At 48.0% G+C, this 16,355-nt stretch overlaps 1 protein-coding gene across 1 annotated transcript in view; it reads right to left on the bottom strand.

Annotated features, from left to right (window-relative positions):
• The window catches only part of RLIM (ring finger protein, LIM domain interacting), a 30,005-nt gene extending 17,435 nt beyond the window's left edge, over window positions 1-12,570 (bottom strand). Inside the window, 1 exon segment of the mRNA XM_077468439.1 lies at window positions 12,425-12,570. The gene's annotated coding sequence lies outside the window, so the exon portion shown is untranslated.
• Window positions 12,571-16,355: the final 3,785 nt, after the last annotated feature.

Below are 16,355 nucleotides of genomic sequence, written 5' to 3'. Positions count from 1 at the left end.
CATCTGACACAGGTCTTAGACTGGCGTCGCCATGGTGAACTCAAACAGTGGGTTAAGGTGGAACATATCCCATCAGGGCTGCCACTCAAGTACCTACCATGGTGCCAAGGGGATTTACCCCAGCAGATAATGGACCACCCTACGATAGGGGAGATTAGGAGGATCAGCCGGTAATGCATTCCAGGACTTTTCGGTAGAGACTCTACCATCTCTGCTCCTGCCCATAGTGGGGAACCCAGATTTTACCCCTGAACTCCAAGATCCCAGAATTTGAAAATAGAGCGTTCACAAGCTCAGCATTTCGTCACCAGTGGACACTGGATGACAAGACAGCAAATCATGGCCGACTCTGGCCTGTCAGGATTATCGTTCTGGCAAAAGGTCCAGCTGGCACACTTTCTTGGATCCCTTCCCCAATGCTGTTTCAGAGGTCTCACACCACCTTCAAACAGCTAAGCTTGGAAAAAAAAAAAAATCAACACTCCCCCATGCAGTCTCTCTAACCTACCAACTGTTGACAACACCGCCAGCAGATCACAAGCCTTCATATATAGCCGGGTGGGAGAGAGATCTGGGGGTTGAACTGACCGAAAAACAGGTAGATAGACTATTTTCTTACAAAACACCAAGAGGCAGACTTCAGGATACTAACCCGGTGGTACCGCACCCCTGTAAGGATCCATAAAATGTTTCCTCAATGCTCAGACCTGTGCTGGAGATGCGGAGAGGAGACTGGTACCCTTCTCCACATCTTTTGGTCCTGCTGGCTCTTGCAACCCTACTGGACAGAAGAAGAAGTTCATCGTATCGTCCAAAAATTTACTGACAGACATTCCAAAAGACCCGGCCTTTTTCCTCCAGCACCACCACAACATCCCCAATAAACCAAAACTATGATGTAAAGTGGTTGTAAACCCTTACAGACCACTTTTACCTACAGGTAAGCCTATAAGGCTTACTTGTAGGTACTGGAAATATCCCCTAAACTGTGCAGGTTTACCTTACCATATACACTTGCACCAATGTTATCAGCACATGCGCACTTTAGAATGGGCACGATCGTGCCCTTTCTATAGGGCCATGACCATTGGCTCCCCCGCGCATGTGCAGAAGTGACATCACGCGACTCCAGACAGTCACAGAGCCGGAGTCTGCAGCCCCGGAAGGAAGAGGAGTGAAAATGGATGCTTCCTGCAACGGGCTTCATTGCAGGCAAGTGGCACACAATAGGCTAGTATGCGATGTATACTAGCCCATTATACTTTTACTTTGCAGTGGAAGATGAAGTACTTCGTCTTTAAATCTAGATGATTTAAAATAAAGAGTTTGCATATAAACTAAATTATACACCACATGATTTTTTTTTAAAGGTTATTCAATTAACCAAAATAATCAGCCAACTAATCAATTATAAAAATAATCGTTAGTTGCAGCCCTAAATATCTAATGCTGGTGCCAGCAGTAAGAATACAATTTTATTAGTAATGGCAGTGATGTGCAATTTTTAGCGTGACTGCGACATTGCGGACACTTAAGACTATTTTGGGACCATTGTGATTTATGATCAGTGCTATAAAAATGCACTGATTACTGTGTAAATGACACTGGCAGGGAAGGGGTTAAACACTAGGAGGCAATCAAGAGGTAGTGTCCTAGGGAGGGATGGGCTCACTACAACATGACAGATCACTGCTCCCGATGACAGCGAGCAGTAGATCTGTCATGTTGCTAGGCAGAACAGGGAAATGCATCGTTTACATCTCACCATTCTGAAACTCCGTGACACGATCATGGGACACCGGTGGACATATTGTTCAAGGGACCCACGGGCACGCAGCACACATGCCCACTAGCCCGCAAATTAAAGGGGATGTACAGGTACTCCCATTTGCCCACTGCTGCCGATGTATATTGGTGTGCGGCGGTCAGCAAGTGGTTAAATTGTATGTGCAAAATCTGGGGCTTTATCGTGAGGGGCAGCAGGGGGACATCTGCAGCAAAGACAACACCACTGGATTTCATGGCCTTTAACCACTTGCCGACCAGCGCACGACGATGTACGTCGACAGAATGGCACGGGCAGGCAAATTGGCGTACATGTACGGCCCTATAAATTTGCCGCCCTGCCATCGGGAGCGCGCCGCCGCGCTCCCGAGCTGGTCGGGACCCCCGTGAGTCCGGTCGCGGGACCCGCGGACTCTATCGCTGCGGGCATCCCCACGATCGTCTTACGGAGTGGCCGAATGGAGAAGTGCCGTTGTAAACAACATTTCTCCATTCTGCCTAGCAACTAGTGACGCTGATCTCTGCTCCATGTGATTGGAGCAGAGATCAGTGTTCACTAAATGAAAGCCCAACCCCCCCACAGTTAGTAACACGCCCCTAGGAGCACTTAACCCATACACTGCCACCCACTGGTTTACTGCTTCACTGCCAGTGTCATTTACACAGGAATCACTGCATTTATATAGCAGTGATTACTGTATAAAATGACAATGGTCCCAAAAATGTCCGATGGGTCCCCCGCAATGTCGCAGTCACAATAAAAAAAAAAAAAAAAAAAAAAAAAAAAAAATCGCTGATCACCGCCATTACTAGTAAAAAAATAAAAAAATAATATTAATAAAAATGCTATAAAACTATCCCTATTTTGTAAACGCTATAACTTTTGCGCAAACCAATCAATAATCGCTTATTGCGATTTTTTTTTACCAAAAATATGTAGAAGAATACGTATCGGCCTAAACTGAGGGAAAAAAATGTTTTTTTATATATTTTTGGGGGATATTTATTATAACAAAAAGTAAAAAAATAATGCGTTTTTTTTCAAAATTGTCGTTCTATTTTTGTTTATAGCGCAAAAAATAAAAACCGCAGGGGTGATCAAATACCACCAAAAGAAAGCTCTATTTGTGGGGAAAAAAAGGACGTCAATTTTGTTTGGGAGCCACGTCGCACGACCGCGCAATTGTCAGTTAAAGCGACGCAGTGCCGAATCGCAAAAAGTGCTCTGGTCTTTGACCAGCAAATTGGTCCGGTCTGCAAGTGGTTAAATACATTTTATTATTGATATGACTACTGATATAACTAACCTTTTACTAAGAAAATATTCATTAATTTTCAGTGGGAGCTGCAAGGGTCTCTATAAAACGAGCCTGTCACTACAGGATCAAATAAAACAGTTATATCTGAAGAGGCTCTATACTTTACCAGCGGGTCATAACTTAAAAGTGGAACTAAACCCTCCTGTCCTTAGCAGCTTCTCCGGCAGTAATCTTGGTCTCTCATCGGCAGTTGCCATGGTGCTGCACATGTGATCACTAATGACACCAGCAACTTGATGGTTGCAAGCACAAGCATGTGACAGTTATCATTCATGGCATGCCTTTAATGTAACAGTTTTGGGAAACCGTTACATCAATGGGTTTAATTACGTTTTAATAAAGCAGAGCATTACAACTTGCATGGTGCACCCCAGACAGATTTTATTGTTTCTCAGTGAGGAGTGACCGGACAATCACCAATGAGGTAACTCTTGCAAAACATCTCGACACCCGGCTCCATTCTTGTCGTCATCTTACAGATGCCAGAAATGAGCCAGAAGAATGCACTGCGTTGGACCACAGGCAGTGTACACTAGACAAGAATTCTACTAGGAGTGAGGGCACTTTCACACTGAGCAGCGCCGGGGATAAAGCGCTATTTTTTTAGCTGCGCTTTACCAACGTTTTTGCAGCATTTTTTGGCCGTTAGCGGCTCACTTTTAATCCCCACTAACAGCCGAAAAAGGGTTAAAAGCGCCTGCAAAGCGCCACAGCACTGCCCATTGATTTTTGTTGGGCAAGTGTGCTTTTTAGGAGCGGTGTATACACGGCTCCTACAGTGCCTCAAAGATGCTGCTTGCAGGACTGAGCGTCCTGCCAGCGCACCGCTCCAGTGTGAAAGCCCTCAGGCTCACACATTGAAGTGAGAGGCGCTTTATAGACGCCATTTTTAGCGCTATAGCGCCTCAGTGTGAAAGGGGTCTTAAAGCACCAAAAGCCTGCCACTTCTGCCAAAAAAAAAAACAATATCTCCTAGCAATTTTATGACTAACAAAGAGTACAACATCAACCATCACCTCAGAATTGTGAGGGAAGATTTCCAGCATATTGCTAATGCAATAAAAAACGCTTTCTGCCCGGCCTATAGTAAATTGACAGCTGGACAGAACAATCGCCATTTTCGGTGGACCTTATAGGATAATGTCCATCCAGGATCAGGCCGCACTGCGGCACGATCTGTCAACCGCTAGGTCCCCCATACACAGCACATGACAAACCAGTGTACTGGCCCGCTGTCAGTAGCATGTGATCGCTGTGACCGATCGCTTCAATTCATTGTGTACTATTGTGTTGAGCTCTGTAATTGGTTACAGGGATCACATGGTACAGACAGGGACAGTCCCCGTCCAACTGTACCATGTGCTTAAAGCGGGGTTCCACCCTAAAGTGGAACTTCCGCTGATCGGATCCCTCCCCCCCTCCGGTGTCACAATTGGCACCTTTCAGGGGGGTGCAGATACCTGTCAAAGACAGGTATTTACACCCACTTCCAGGCATAGACTCTCACGGGAGTCTATGCCTCTTCCTGTCCCTGCACGCTGTCTGCTGGGACACATATGGGTCCCAGTGACAGCGCGGACAATTCCTATTGCACTGCGCGAGTAGCGCATGCACAGTAGGGAACCAGGAAGTGAAGCCGCTTCACTTCCTGATTCCTTCACCTAGAATGGTGGCGGCAGCAGCCGAGAGATCGATCGGCCTCGGCATCGCTGGACCCCGGGACAGGTGAGTTTTCTTTTTTTTTTTTAAGTCAGCAGCTGCAGTATTTGTAGCTGCTGGCTTTTAATATTTTTTTCTGCAGTGCAGTCCCGCTTTAACTGTGGCTAATCACAATAGTAAAACACTGAAAAAGATTTTATTCAGAAAAAAATAAAAATAAAATGGCTGCTTAAGAGGAAGTAAACCCTGATGGGTTTACTTCCTCTTTCATTCCCTGCAAAGGTAAAGCATAATGGACTACTATGCATCGCATACTACCCCCTTATGTGTCACTTACCTGACACAGGAGCCAGCGAAGTCGCCGCTGTCCCCTGTAGTCCGCCGCATCCATCTTGCTGGTGGCGTCTCGCAGCTCTGCCGCTGTCATTCGGCGAAGCCGCGATGACGTCACTCCCGTGCATGCGCACGGGAGTCGACACGCGCGGCAGCTCCATTCTTGGAAATGCCGCGCTCAGTGCGCGCCGCTGTCTACGGCGCATGCGCCGTAGACAGCGGTGCCCGTTTTCGGGCAAATATCTCCTAAACCGTGTAGGTTTATGAGATATTTCTTGGACCTACAGGTAAGCCTTAATCTAGGCTTACCTGTAGGTCAAAGTGGTTTGTAAGGGTTTACAACCACTTTAGAAAACAGTGAAATGCACTGTTAAACGCAATCAGTGTTTATTTTTATTTTTTTAATTCTGATCACATCCCCAGAGTAAAATAGCAGTGAGAGAATATATCACACACACAGTCACCAGTCAGTGTCCCTATTCACTGCCACACCAGTTATAGGATGATGTTGTACCACACTGGTGACTATATGCCATGAAAAGAAGAGAATGGCACCTTCTAAGTGCCGTAGAGCGTTACTTACTGTATTTTCTAAAATGTTGGCAACTCCCTAAAGTGAAGGACAATGCACATGTATAACATGGCAAGTCCCGTTGGGCAACTCTCGATGGGTCCCGCGGCAGCAAACTGACAGATGCGCTGGTGGATGGCAGCACTTCCTGGTGTACTTGGGGATGCTGGGAGCGAGGAGATGACGTACTTTCCGGGTGCGCAAGCGGAGAAGGCTGCGTTCGTTCAAAGCATGCACGCTCCATCACTTTTTGTGAGTTGCCAACTTTTAGAAAATAAAAAGTGTGTAAAGTTCTGCTGCACTTAGAAGGCGACGTTCTTCTCTTTTCTTGCCTCCTACAGCTCCTTCTAAATCTTATTGGAACTGGATGCCTCCAAGTGTAAGCACTACAGTGCATTGAGAAAGCATGCATACCCCTTGAAATTTTTCACATTTTGTCATGTTACAACCAAAAAGTAAATGCATTTTATAGACCAACACAAAGTGGCACATAATTGTCAAGTGGAAGGAAAATGATTTTCACTTTTTTTTTACAAATAAATGTGAAAAAAAAGTGTGGCGGGCATTTATATTCAGCCCTTTTACTGATACCCATAACTAAAATCTAGTAGAACCAACTGCCTTCAGAAGTTACCCAATAAGAGTCCACCTGTGTATAATTGGATCCGAGTATAAATACAACTGTTCTGTGAAGCCCTGTGAGGTTTGTTAGAGAACCTTAGTGATCAAACAGCAACATGAAGGCCAAGGAATAAACCAGACAGGTCAGGGATAAAGTTGAGAAGATTAAAGCAGGGTTGGGTTATAAAAACAATATCCTAAGCTTTGAACATCTCACAGAGCTCTGTTTAATCCATCATCAGTAAATGGAATGAGTATGGAACTGTAAACCTACCAAGACATGGCCGTCCACCTAACAGATAGGCAAGGAGAGCATTAATCAGAGAAGCAGCCAAGAAGCCCATGGTAACCCTGGGAGAGATCCACAACTCAGGTGGGAGAATCTGTCCACAGGACAACCATTAGTCGTGCTCTCCACAAATCTGGCCTTTACGGAAGAGTGGCAAGAAGAAAACCATTGCTGAAAGAAAGCCATAAGAAGATGTCCCGTTTGCGACAAGCCATGTAGGGGACACAAACATGTGGAAAAGACGTTATGTGCAGTGGAAAAACAACACTGCACGTCACCCTGAACACACCACCCCCACCATCAAGTATGGTGGTGGCGTAATGTGGTGGGGATGCTTTTTTTCAGCAGGGACACGGAAGCCGGTCAGTTGATGGGAATATGGGTGGAAGCAAATACAGGGCAATCTTAGAAATAAAACCTGTTAGTCTGCGCAAAAGACTTGAGACTGGGGTGAAGGTTCACTTTCCAGCAGGACCACAGCCCTAAACATTCAGCCAGAGCTACAATAGAAAGGTTTAGATGAAAGCATATTCATGCGTTAGATTGGGCCAAAGTCCAGACCTAAATCCAATTGAGAATCTGTGGCAAGACTTGAAAATTGCTGTTCACGGACGCTCTCCATCCAATCTAAGAGCTTGAGCAAAAATATCACTCTCTAGATGTGCAAAGCTGTTAGAGACAAACCCAAAAAGACTTGCGGCTGTATTTGCAGGTTGCAAATTGACTCGGGGGGGGGGGGGGGGGGGGGGGCGGAATACAAAACCGACACCACACTTTTCACACATTTGTAAAAAAGTCTGAAAACCATTTATAAAATTTTCCTTTTACTTCACAATTATGTGCCACTTTGTGTTGGTATATCACATAAAATACATTTATGCTTTTTGGTTGGAATATGACAAAATGTGAAGTTCTGTGGACACATTTATCCACTCTTTATCAGTCTGTAGACACAAATTAGAGCGGAACGATTCTGGCCAAAATGAGAATCACAATTTTTTTTGCTTAGAATAAAAAGTTCACAATTCTCGCAACATAAAAAAAAATTTTGTATTGAAAAAAATAAATTGTGAAAGTGCTAACTTTACTGGTTAGTTTTTTTTTTAGTCATTAAATTTTTCCCAAAAAAAAAAAATTTAATTTGAAAGACCGCTGCGCAAATAGTGTGTGTGACTGAAAATATTGCAACAATCACCATTTTATTCTCTAGGGTCTCTACTAGAAATATATAAAATGATTTTAACTTGAAACCAACAAGTTTCAGAAAAGGGTTTAGTGTTTAAACTTTCCTCACTTACACTCGAAGTCTATTTCACTGACAAATTGTTACAATGTTTAGACTAATGCCCCCGTACACACGATCCGAATATCATACGAAAGCGGTCGTCCGAGGAAGGATCGTTCGATTTTCGGATCGCGTGTACACTACTTTCCACAGCCGATCACGACCATTCATCCGATATTAGCGATTCTCCTTTCTTCACACAGAGGCAGCATGTGCGGAAAGGAATGCCAATAACCGGCCAGTCTGTTTACATGTTATCAGCTGTGATTGGCCCCTTTACCAATCTGAACTGAAGAACCGCGATGTAGCCATCTTTAGCCACTAGCTCGGTAGGGAAGTGGTTAAAGTGTATTTCCACCTTTGTGGCTAAATTGGGATAACGCTTACATCATGGGTGCGCAATCTGTGGTCTTTCAGCTGTTGCAGGACTAGAAGTCCCATGAAGCATTGCATGGAATAAAAATGTTTAAAACATTGCCGATAACAGTTCCACTGCTTAAAATCCTTAAAAAATAAGAAAAAAAAAAGTGAACTTAGCTTCCCCCTTTAAATGCAACCTGCAAGGCAAAGGCATAATGAGCTAGTATGCATAGCATACTAGCTCATTATGAATAACTTACCTGAGAACGAAGCGGTCCTCCATCTTCACCACTGCCATGTATCTCGGAGTGATTTCCGGGTCTTGCTGCTCCGGCGCTGTGATTCGCCGGAGCCACAGTGACGTCACTCCCGCGCATGGGACCCGACACGAGCGGCACATCGTCGTGATCTGTGACCTGCTCAGTGCGCCTGCGCACCGCTGTCTACAGTGACTGTCTTTTTGTAAATATCTCCTAAACCGTGTAGGTTTAGGAGATATTTCTTGGACCTACAGGTAAGCCTTAATCTAGGCTCACCTGTAGGTCAAAGTTGGTTTGTAAGGGTTTACAACCACTTTAATGTAATCCTAAGAGGGCTGGAGAGTTACGTTTACCATAATAAAACCTGTCTGTATTACGCTTACAGATCTCATCAGTTTTAAACTAGATGTGCACGTCTGTCCTAACAAAGGGTGCAAAGATATCAAGGCCTGGGCGGGAACACGATGTTAATGCATAAAGACAACTAACCTATTCAGCAAGTTATACTGCCTATGGTGTCCTATGTATGAGCCTTCTCCAAAGAAACAACTAGAAAAGCTAAGAAATAGATTATCTAAATTCTCTTAGACAGTGCAATGCATTACATTCTTTCCTGGCCTTTATGGCTGGGGGAAACTGCCAACAGGGACCCAGAAGTGACGTCACATCCTGGTCAACAACTAGAAGAGAGCGGATGCTTGTCTGCTTTCTTCCCACCGCCTGGAGGCAGCAGCTTTGCTGGTCCCGCAGGCGGGTAAAGCGGAGCCCGAGAAACATATCGGGAGGAGCATTAGGGAAGTAGTCCAGGCGTCAGGATGAAACTTCTTGTCGCCATGGCGACCTGGGGTTTGCAGAGCCCTGTTTTAGATATGCTGTGTGAATGGAAACAGATAGTGGGGGTTCTCCAATTTGGGTGCAAAGGTGGAAATAGACTTAAAGGTACTTTCACACGGACGTCAATATTTCTTAGCACAAAGCATGACTTGACTAAACGAGTTACTGACCGATTACACCAGTTCACGTCTGTTTCTTGCCTATAAACAGAAAACATCCACAAAAATGGAAAAGGGAGCAGACCGCTTCCTGTGGACATAAATGGAATCAGATGTAAACAGTGGAGTCTTTTTTACATCTGCCTACCCAAAGACATGCACAGTGGTTCAGTGTGAAACTGATAGAGGATCCAGACTGGATTCACGTGTGAGTGGACACCAAGGGGTTAAATTCACCTTTAACAAAAGTGGTCTACAGAACAACATTCCCAGTACATTCACGTAATAGAATGCTTATCTCATTGTGCTCTCTGTCCTGCAGATGCCAGGCCGTTCCGAGGATCAGGTGTGCGGCCCCCAGAAACCGACAAGTGACTCCGCGGCTTCAAGTGATTGTAAAGTCTCCATTTTTTTTCCCCCTCTAAAAATAACAAACATGTTATACGTAGATCTGCTCTGTGTAATGGTTTTGCACAGAACAGCCCAAATCCTCCTCTTCGGCTTTCCTGGCTATTCCAAGCAGCTTGCTGTGGGGGGCACACGAGCGAGTCACAGCTTCATGTGTCCATTCAGACACACAGCCCTGGTTCAGCCCCGCCCCTCTCTCCTGAATGGCTGACAGACAGCAGCAGGTGCCAATGGCGCTGCTGCTGTGTCTCAGCCAATCAAGAAGAGAGTCCAGGACGGCCGACAAACCCGTGGACATGGATGGAGAGATGGGGCTCAGGTGAGCATTAGAGGGCTGAGGCACACACAAGTTTTTTTTATCTGAAAGGGGAGCTTGTCTCCTATACAAAAACCGTAGCTGCTGACTTTGAAAAAAGAGCCACTTGCAAGTCCCACGATCCAGCCGTGTGCTCACCCCAGTTGGTCTTACCCACTATCTTTGGTCCGTGGCATCCCTGCTATGGGCACCCAGCTGTGACAGCTTCACAACTGGGTGCCCACTGCGCATGTTGCACATTGTGAATGCAGTCTACTAGGACATGTCAGTGTCCCAAAAGACTGCAGGTCGGGAGGGAGAAGAACTTCCATTTTAGAAGCGCCACGGCACTCAGGACTGAGGCTGAGTTCACACTGCAGCGGTTACGAGAACCGGATGTGATTCGCACCGCACTGCAGATCACATCCGATCTCTGTACGATGCGAGTTCAGCCATACAGATAGTATGGCTGAATTCGCATCGCACAGGACCCTTTTTTTTGGTCCGCAGCAGAATCGGATCGCATTGGATGTTCACACCATGCGATCCGATTCCTGTCCGAGTTTGCAGATCGCACTGCGATATGCGAACTGATCTGGGGGTGTCATTAACTTTTCACTGACACTCCCAGCAGTTCGCATAGGGCAGTGTTTACTGCCACCGGGAGGTATGCGATGCGGGAACCCGCCGCGGATTCCCAGCGTTCCCGCATCGCTGCAACGTGAACCCAGCCTGAAGCGGGTACCTGTCAAGATCAGGTAGCTCCACCCCCCCCCCTTCTCAAAGTTGGCAATTGTTCAAGAGGAGCAGGGAATGAGCCCTCAAAGTGGAAATCCCCCTTTTGGGTGGCGCTCCGCTTTAAAGCGTAGAATGCATCAAGATAAAAAATATTCTGACTTTACAACCACTTTCATTCCTTACCCACACAGGCACAGCGGCTGCTCTTCCACTCTTACAGAATGCTGAGCTGCCAGAGAGAGCAGACTGCACATGTGTGGGTAAGGAATAAAGCCGAGGGGTCAGTTTCTGGGGCAGCAGATCTGACCCTCAGGGCGTCCCGAGAGGACAATGAAATAGGTCATCATTCTATGATATGTGAATGTACTCTCTGCCTCGGCATGACGGAATTTTGTAAAGGTCACGCTGGGCAGGGATCGGCTTTGCCGCGGGCAACCCCTGGCCCTGGGCAGGGATCGGCTTTGCCGCGGGCAACCCCTGGCCCTGGGCAGGGATCGGCTTTGCCGCGGGCAACCCCTGGCCCTGGGCAGGGATCGGCTTTGCCGCGGGCAACCCCTGGCCCTGGGCAGGGATCGGCTTTGCCGCGGGCAACCCCTGGCCCTGGGCAGGGATCGGCTTTGCCGCGGGCAACCCCTGGCCCTGGGCAGGGATCGGCTTTGCCGCGGGCAACCCCTGGCCCTGGGCAGGGATCGGCTTGCCGCGGGCAACCCCTGGCCCTGGGCAGGGATCGGCTTTGCCGCGGGCAACCCCTGGCCCTGGGCAGGGATCGGCTTGCCGCGGGCAACCCCTGGCCCTGGGCAGGGATCGGCTTGCCGCGGGCAACCCCTGGCCCTGGGCAGGGATCGGCTTGCCGCGGACAACCCCTCGCCCTGGGCAGGGATCGGCTTGCCGCGGACAACCACTCGCCCTGGGCAGGGATCTGGTTGCCATGGGCAACCCCTCGCCCTGGGCAGGGATGGACACTCCTTTTTCACGGAACAATCCGGAGAAATAGGGCAATGGGGGAAGAAACGTTCTTCTGCCGGCAACACGAAGCGGTGATCTCCGGCAGCTCACCGGGCAGAACGTCGTTCTCCATATCCGGCCCTGTAGAGGAGACACACTGCGGTTGTTATCATCATGGCTCCCCGACATCATCCCCGGCACACAGAGCACATGAGATACCGGGATGTGCGCCGTCAGCCCGGATCACACACACAGGACAGGCGACCCTGAGCCGAGCTCCGCCATCTCTCCCCTCCACACACTCGGCGTCCATGATAGGAGCGGCGCTCACACACACAGACGTGACCCGGCTATTGGCGGGCTGTAGCCGGCTCCGGCCAACCCGGCGCCCAACCATTCCGGCCTACCCGACCACAGCAAAGCCTCAGCATCCCGTACTGCTCCCCGCGCAACTTCACACCCGCCGCGGCCTACTTCTGCCTCTACCGCCACCCCTTCACCTTCGATAAGTAACCTTCTGTCCGGGGCGCCGGCTTCCCCCCGAATGTCTACCGCTCTACATACCGCGAGGAGAGACCGCTAGCTCCGGTGTCCAATCTTTTTCCGGCTCCTACGCCCAACGAAATCCTCACTCCGCCATCTTCTCCATTGTTACGAAGGCAGCCCGGAAGTGAGCGGTAGGGGCGTGGCCTCGACTTTACAGAATGGTGGTGTAGCGCGAGAACACGCATGTTACCGTGACGTCGTGTAGGCGCCATTTTTCTTATGGTGGCCTATCAGAGGGAGCCTTGCCTAACGCCACCTAGTGTACGTCCGAAGCGACAAACGTGCCTTGTAATTTCAGTTACAGCCAGTTCACGCCAGACTCGGCGTGCATGCGTGTAGATGGGCACACTACCTTGTTTGTGATAGGAGCATTTCATAACGCAGCGTCCCTGTGCACTGAATACACATTGTATACATTACTTTATATAGAACAGCTGAAGGATGTCCGCAGTCTCCTCTCCTATTCCATACACTGACCGATCTCCTGTCCTATTCCATACACTGACCGATCTCCTCTCCTATTCCATACACTGACCGATCTCCTCTCCTATTACATACACTGACCGATCTCCTGTCCCATTACATACACTGACCAATCTCCTGTCCGATTACACTGACCAATCTCCTGTCCTATTCCATACACTGACCGATCTCCTCTCCTATTCCATACACTGACCGATCTCCTCTCCTATTACATACACTGACCAATCTCCTCTCCTATTCCATACACTGACCGATCTCCTCTCCTATTACATACACTGACCAATCTCCTCTCCTATTCCATACACTGACCAATCTCCTGTCCTATTACACTGACCAATCTCCTGTCCGATTACATACACTGACCAATCTCCTATCCCATTAACTGACCAATCGCCTGTCCTATTACTTTGACCAATCTCCTGTCCTATTCCATACACTGACCAATCTTCTGTCCTGTTACACTGACCAATCTCCTTTCCCATCAGGGGTCTCAAACTGGCGGCCCTCCAGCTGTTGCAAAACTACAAGTCCCATGAGGCATTGCAAGGCTGACAGTAATAAGCATGACTCCCACAGGCAGAGGCGTGATGGGACTTGTAGTTTCACAACAGCTGGAGGGCTGCCAGTTTGAGACCCTTCCATTACATACACAGACCAATCTCCTGTCCCATTACATACACTGACCAATCTCCTGTCCCATTACATACACTGACCAATCTCCTGTCCTATTACACTGACCAATCTCCTGTCCCATTACATACACTGACCAATCTCTGTAAGGGTCAGTTCCGCTCAGTTACTGGACAATCAGTGGGAATTGTGTTTCAGAGCTCTGGAAGCATTCAATGCACACGCAGCACAGAATGGTTATAAAGAATTGTTGCTTGAATGGCGGTATGGGCTGTACCTTTTATACAAAATAAAAGACAAAGAAAGTTGCTCAACTTCCAGAGAAGGGGGGGAGGGAGGACAAAGTTCCTCACATGAGACATGACATTTCAGACATAATTGAACTCCTTCCCGCCGACCGTACGCAAATATGTGGCCTCGGTTTTCAGTGGTTATACCGGGGTGATGCCTGCAGCTGCAAGCATCATCCCGGGAACCGTTTTTTAGAGCAGGAGGTCAGCTCTTCGGGGATAACAACTGATGTGGCTAAAAGCCGCTTAGCTGTTATACAGAAGGAGCGGCGAGAGGAGACTCCACCCTTCCCGCTGCCTTCCGCCGCTCTTCCCACCGAGAGACCCGAGACATGATCCGGCACTTCCGCCGGCTAGAGTATGAGCCAGAAACGGCTTCGTTCCAGTCTTCTTTCTGTAAACACGGAAGCGACATCACAACAATTCTGGTTTCTGCTTTCTGAGAGAGCCTTGACCTGGGCGAACCCTCTATGGGAGACGCAAAAACCTGTTGTCTTGAGTTACCCTGAGTTTGTGGCTTTGTTTAAAAGGGTATTAGAAGTTCCCGCACGCTCCGCTTCTGCAGCCAAGTGCCTCATGTCCATCAAACTGTTGCTGACTACGCCACTGAATTCCATACTCTGGCAGCAGATATTGCTTGGAACAATGAGGCCCTCGTGGCTCTTTTTTTCTCATGGTCTCTCGGATTCCATCAAGGATGAGATAGCAGCCCGAGATATACCCACTAAGCTGGAGAAGTAAATCACGTTTGCCATCCTCATTGACTCCAGACTCAGAGAAAGACTCTCTTTTAAGGAGCGCTTTGCTTAGGCGGCACAGTGGTGTAGTGGTTAGCACTCTCACCTAGCAGTAAGAAGGGTCGCTGGTTCAAATCCCAACCACGACACTACCTGCCTGGAGTTTGCATGTTCTCCCTGTGCCTGCGTGGGTTTCCTCCGGGTACTCCGGTTTCCTCCCACAATCCAAAGACATGCAGGTAGGTTAATTGGCTTCTGTTCAAAATTGCCCCTAGGATATGAATGGGGACCTTGGATTGTGGGCTCCTTGAGGGTAGGGACCAACATGAGTGTGCAATGTACAGGGATAGGGACAATTGTAGACACTCACTCAGGTTGAACTGGATGGACTGGTGTCTTTATTCAACCTTACTAACTATGAAACTATGGAAGCCTCCTGTACGTTTGTCTCCAAGCTTTGCAGTCCCACCCGTGCCTCCCTCCCCTCCCATGACTCCTGGTACCGAGTCGGTCAGTGAAGGTGAACCCATGCACCAGGGCTTCACACGTCTCTCTGCACATGAGAGAACCTTTAGGAGGAGGGAGAGATTGTGCCTTTATTGTGGCCAGGCAGGTCACTTTTGAAGTATTGTCTTACCCATCCAGGGAACGCCCGAACCTTAAGGTCCTGTCATGGTGGCGTTATTTCATCCCCAGTTATCCAGAAGGATAAGCACCTGGTTTCGGTACCATTTGGGCTGAGTTGTCTGACGAGATACAGGCTCTAATCGACTCTGGGGTTGCAGGCCTGTTCATTGATGTTGCCTTTGCATTGCAGCTCTCTATTCTGCTGCAGCTGCATGACACTCTACTTGTTATTGAGTCTCTTGACGGGAGACCTCTACAGCCTGCTCATGTGACTCATGAGATGGTTCCTTTGTCCATGGCTGTAGGGGCTCTTCACCATGAGATAATCCAATTCCAAGTTAATTCCTCAGCTAAGTTTCTGCTGGTTATTGGTTATCCTTGGTTACAGAGGCACAACCCCTTTTTTGATTGGCTTCATGCTGAGGTTCTCTCCTGGTCACTACAATGTAGTGAGACATGCTTCCAGAAGGTAGTCCTGTGCACCTCTTCACTCTCCTCCCTGCCGGAGGAGTACCACGATTTTAGTGATGTCTTTGACAAAGGTCAAGCCGGTAGTTTGCCTCCACACCGGCCGTATGATTGCGCAATTAACCTTCAACCTGGTGCCATACCCCCACGTGGCTGTGTTTACCCTTTGTCAGTCTTGGAGGATAAGGCCGTGGAGGAGTATGTTGCACTTTCTCGAGGTTTCATCCGCAAATCCTTGGCTCCTGCTGGTGCTGGTTTCTTGTTTGTGAAGAAGAGTGGTGAACTCAGACCTTGTAATGATTATATGGGTCTCAATCGTTTCACGATTAAGAATGCCTATCCGATTCCATTGATTATGGAGCATTAGACCGCCTCAAGGAAGCAACGGTTGATTTGAGAGGGACATACAATCTCATGAGGATTAAGGAGGGTAACGAGTGGAAAACTGCATTTAATAGCAGAGCAGGCCATTATGAGTACCTTGTAATGCCTTTTGGCCTTTGTAACGCCCCAGCAGTTATCCGGGAATTTATTATTGATGTCCTCCGAGATTTGTTGCAGGTTTGTGTGGTGGTTTATCTCAATGATATCCTCATATTTTCCAAGTTCCTGGAGAGCCACCACACAGATGTCTAAACTAAGGGAGAACAATCTCTATTGTAAACTGAAGAAGTGCGAGTTCCATGGTGAACAGGTTAAATTCATGTCATTTCC

The sequence above is a fragment of the Lithobates pipiens genome, unplaced genomic scaffold, assembly GCF_037356315.1.
Source record: "Lithobates pipiens isolate NorthernLeopardFrog02 unplaced genomic scaffold, aLitPip1_a1.2 Scaffold_1, whole genome shotgun sequence".
NCBI classification, from domain to species: Eukaryota; Metazoa; Chordata; class Amphibia; order Anura; family Ranidae; genus Lithobates; species Lithobates pipiens.
The sequence above is the reverse complement of the archived record's forward strand: the minus strand, read 5'-3'. Positions and strand labels throughout refer to the sequence as shown.